Consider the following 5690-nt stretch of genomic DNA (forward strand, 5'->3'; position numbering starts at 1 on the left):
ATAGAAGACACTGTAAACAAAGTAGGACTGTTACAACCATGATATAGAAGACACTGTAAACAAAGTAGGACTGTTACAACCATGATATAGAAGACACTGTAAACAAAGTAGGACTGTTACAACCATGATATAGAAGACACTGTAAACAAAGTAGGACTGTTACAACCATGATATAGAAGACATTGTAAACAAAGTAGGACTGTTACAACCATGATATAGAAGACACTGTAAACAAAGTAGGACTATTACAACCATGATATAGAAGACACTGTAAACAAAGCATGACTATTACAACCATGATATACAATACACTGTAAACAAAGTAGAACTGTTACAACTATGATATACAATACACTGTAAACAAAGTATGACTGTTACAACCATGATTCAAGACACTGTAAACAAAGTATGACTGTTACAACCATGATATAGAAGACACTGTAAACAAAGTATGATTGTTACAACCATGATTCAAGACACTGTAAACAAAGTATGATTGTTACAACCATGATATAGAAGACACTGTAAACAAAGTAGAACTGTTACAACTATGATATACAATACACTGTAAACAAAGTATGACTGTTACAACCATGATTCAAGACACTGTAAACAAAGTGTAAGTGGGCGAAATATTTATATTAGTAATAAACGTATTTTATATGTTTCTAGTAACGTAAGTTAGCTGTCCATTTAAATAGACTTTTAGCTGTAACAACTTGATGAAAAAAAAACTCTTTTTCTCCATTTATATGTAGTTATTATAAATTACAAGTTTTTGGTGAACATTTTTAGAATCTACGTTTAGCAACGTATATGTACTGAAACCTAATTCCCGTATATTTTGTAAATAATCTTATTACACATTTTAACACACACCTCGTTGAGCTCTGGCTGTAAAAAATACAGTATTTTTCATTCGTAAACGACTCGTCAAAACCTCTAGCGAGAATTTTACAAATATACTTTGTATGACAAGCACCTGATTTATTATTCGCAACTAAGTTTACACGTTCCTCTATGCGTGTTTCACGCCACCTAGCGGTTGACCAAATATACCTAGAATCAGCTGTAGCACATTTAAACTGATATGTCACTTTAGATGTTTTTAAATATGAAACTCTGTCTTTTTACTAGAAAACAATTTTTGTTTCTCGGATTTAAAAAGTACCCATAAATCCTTTTTCAGACAGTTTCTACAAAAAAAAAAGGTTTATATAACTGTTTTTGTTTTCCTTTTTTATTATATCTTTACCAGTATGTGGTGATATAAGAAATACTGTTTATTTTGCAACATTAAATTTTACTTGTTTCTTACTGTTAACCTTATCTAAATGAGTGTATATGATATTGTTAATTATACTATTTAATTAACTTTTTTTTCATTTAGAAATATTTTAATATCATTTAATTTCTTATGAAAATATTCATACGTGTTAGCTATTTTAACGAATTAAACAGATTTGCAAACTTTTGTACTTTCTTTGTTGTTGTTGTTGTATAAATTTTGTTTGTAGTTGTGGCTCTTTAGTTTATATTTTATCCGTCAGATGTCGCCCTCGTCGAGTGTATCTCTGTGGAAAGAAATATTTAGACATGAGCTTTCTCTGGCAGTCAGTATTGCTTAGAGTTAAACTTGCAATAATTTGTCGACAGTCAGTACATAAGCTCTTTACATTTCCAGGGTCTACACTAATTAAAAGTACAGAATGTATATAAGAGTAGACCAAGAAATCTAAGTGCATATCTATCGGGTCACACAGTTTCCACATCCGTCCATATTCATTTTATTTTAGTGACAAGTTCTAATTATAGGCTTTGTTTCATCTTGTTTTAAAATATTTAATAAAGTGGGTGGTCAGTATTGTTTAAGAATGCGATCCTACAACGAAGATCGTATATTAACTAAAACCTAACCTCCATTATCGTTAAGTTTATTATCCTCAGATATATAGAAATAGATAAGTGACACCAGAAGGTATGACTAAACCGTGCGTTAGAGTGTTATAGTAAACGTTCCTTATATTTGGAAGAGTTGACCTTCTGGTAGAACTGTGAATTTCGTAGCCGACAATCCGGGTTTCAATCCCTGCAATATCACAAAATACTCCCCAAACTTTAATCTTTATGGGAGTTATAAGAGTAACTGTCAACCCATTAGCGTGTATGGTCGGTGGAAGTGTGCTGTAGACAGGCCGTCTTCCCTTACAAGAGTCCATCCATTAGCGTGTATGGTCGGTGGAAGTGTGCTGTAGACAGGCCGTCTTACCTTACAAGAGTCCATCCATTAGCGTGTATGGTCGGTGGAAGTGTGCTGTAGACAGGCCGTCTTCCCTTACATGAGTCCATCCATTGGCGTGTATGGTCGGTGGAAGTGTGCTGTAGACAGACTGTCTTCCCTTACAAGAGTCCATCCATTAGCGTGTATGGTCGGTGGAAGTGTGCTGTAGACAGGCCGTCTTACCTTACAAGAGTCCATCCATTAGCGTATATGGTCGGTGGAAGTGTGCTGCAGACAGGCCGTCTTCCCTTACAAGAGTCCATCCATTAGCGTGTATGGTCGGTGGAAGTGTGCTGTAGACAGGCCGTCTTACCTTACAAGAGTCCATCCATTAGCGTGTATGGTCGGTGGAAGTGTGCTGCAGACAGGCCGTCTTCCCTTACAAGAGTCCATCCATTGGCGTGTATGGTCGGTGGAAGTGTGCTGCAGACAGGCCGTCTTCCCTTACAAGAGTCCATCCATTGGCGTGTATGGTTAGTGGAAGTGTGCTGCTGTCTTCCCTTACAAGAGTCCATCCATTAGCGTGTATGGTTAGTGGAAGTGTGCTGCTATCTTCCCTCTGGTCAGTAGTATTTAAAACTCATGACCTAGTATTTAAAACACATGATCTAGTATTTAAAACACATGGCTTAGTATTTAAAACACATGACCTAGTATTTAAAACACGTGACCTAGTATTTAAAACACGTGACCTAGTATTTAAAACACATGGCTTAGTATTTAAAACACATGACCTAGTATTTAAAACACGTGACCTAGTATTTAAAACACGTGACCTAGTATTTAAAACACATGACTTAGTATTTAAAACACATGACCTAGTATTTAAAACACGTGACCTAGTATTTAAAACACATGACTTGGTATTTAAAACACATGACCTAGTATTTAAAACACGTGACCTAGTATTTAAAACACATGACTTAGTATTTAAAACACATGATCTAGTATTTAAAACACATGACCTAGGATTTAAAACACATGACCTAGGATTCAATGTAGTACTTTTCAGAAACGTTCTCTTCCCTGCGTTGATAAACTCACTTCAAAACGACATAAACGTTCTCTTCCCTGTGTTGATAAACTCACTTCAAAACGACGTAAACGTTCTCTTCCCTGCGTTGATAAACACACTCCAAAACGACATAAACGTTCTCTTCCCTGCGTTGATAAACTCGCTTCAAAACGATGGAAACGTTCTCTTCCCTGCGTTGATAAACTCACTCCAAAACGACATAAACGTTCTCTTCCCTGCGTTGATAAACACATTCCAAAACGACGTAAACGTTCTCTTCCCTGCGTTGATAAACTCGCTTCAAAACGACGTAAACGTTCTCTTCCCTGCGTTGATAAACTCACTCCAAAACGACATAAACGTTCTCTTCCCTGCGTTGATAAACTCACTTCAAAACGACTGGAAACGTTCTCATCCCTGCGTTGATAAACACACTCCAAAACGACGTAAACGTTCTCTTCCCTGCGTTGATAAACTCACTTCAAAACGACGTAAACGTTCTCTTCCCTGCGTTGATAAACTCACTCCAAAACGACGTAAACATTTTCTTCCCTGCGTTGATAAACACACTCCAAAACGCCGTAAACATTTTCTTCCCTGCGTTGATAAACACACTCCAAAACGACATAAACGTTCTCTTCCTTGCGTTGATAAACTCACTTCAAAACGACGTAAACATTTTCTTCCCTGCGTTGATAAACTCACTCCCAAACGCCATAAACGTTCCCTTCCCTGCGTTTATAAACTCACTCCAAAACGACGTAAACGTTCTCATCCCTGCGTTGATAAACTCACTCCCAAACGCCATAAACGTTCCCTTCCCTGCGTTTATAAACTCACTCCAAAACGACGTAAACGTTCTCTTCCCTGCGTTGATAAACTCACTCCAAAACGATGGATAAAACATTCATTTTTAAAATCTACTGTAGATTTTAAATATAATTTCTATTTCCAGCTGCAACTGGTCGGATTGTAGTGTCAACATTGTCTTAAAAGTAACTTACTAATATACGTGAATAAACACCATTCTGCACAGAATAAATAGAATTTATTTGACTTTCGAAACAAGAAATGCGACAAGTTTTATTCGGTGTCTGTTTTTTTTTAACTGTGTTTAAAAAAGTAGTTTCACTTCTATAGATACATTTGAGAAACAGCCCGAAAAGATATCGAATTCCTCCCTCCCTCTTTTTTTTTTCTTTTTGCGCTGATACTGCTTTAATTTTCTGATGTGTTGAACCAGGAACATGTTTCTCTACGTTAATATGTTTCCATTTTAGGCTGTTTTATAACTTTAAAGTTTGTTCTGCTATTCACAGCATCATAAAACTATGGATATAATGAGTATTGTCTTTATTTCCGATATTGAAATTTACCAAGACGTGAGATTTTTCCCTAGAGAGGTCGCTATTGAAAATAACTAGAGAAAGAGCCATGTTTTAATTTAGTGTCTCAAGGGAAACGCCATCTAGGTGAGTCGAAAGATGGCATATTCTTCGGGGAATAAGATGTGTTCATTTCAATACAGATAACTTTGGTTATATTTTCTCCATGTTGAATATATCATTTCAAAACTTCAACCAAAGTGTAAATCTCTCGCCAATACTCTTCGAAACTGTTTTCCTACAGAGCAAACATTTGTTTACGCACTCAACTTTTTCATACAAAAGATTGTATAGCTTCTATTGTTCTTAAAAGTGGAACAAAGGAATGAGCCGTCCCTTAGTGACTGACTCGACTGTGAAGTACGTAACACCGATAGTATATTGTTAATTTAAAACAGCTGCTACAGAAAATAATCTAAACATTGTGTAGACTATTAGCATGTTACAAATAAGTCATAATCTACATGCTATAGACTAGTACAGAGTATTAATTTACCAGGTAGGCCAATGTTTCATGTTCCTAAGTATGATAACGTTTTGACAGTATACAGTATTATCTTCCTAAGTATGCCAATGTTTTAACAGTATATAGTATTATCTTCATAAGTATGCTAATGTTTTAACAATATACAGTATTATCTTCCTAAGTATGCTAATGTTTTAACAGTATATAGTATTATCTTCCTAAGTATGATAATGTTTTAATTAGTCTACAGTATTATCTTCCTAAGTATGCTAATGTTTTCCATGTTCCTAAGTATGCTAATGTTTTAACAGTATACAGTATTATCTTCCTAAGTATGCCAATGTTTCATGTTCCTAAGTATGCTAATGTTTTAACAGTATACAGTATTATCTTCCTAAGTATGCCAATGTTTTAACAGTATATAGTATCATCTTCCTAAGTATGCCAATGTTTTAACAGTATTATCTTCCTAAGTATGCCAATGTTTTAACAGTATACAGTATTATCTTCCTAACTATACCAATGTTTTAACAGTCTACAGTA

This window comes from Limulus polyphemus, unplaced genomic scaffold, assembly GCF_000517525.1.
Source record: "Limulus polyphemus unplaced genomic scaffold, Limulus_polyphemus-2.1.2 Scaffold8732, whole genome shotgun sequence".
Taxonomy (NCBI): domain Eukaryota; kingdom Metazoa; phylum Arthropoda; class Merostomata; order Xiphosura; family Limulidae; genus Limulus; species Limulus polyphemus.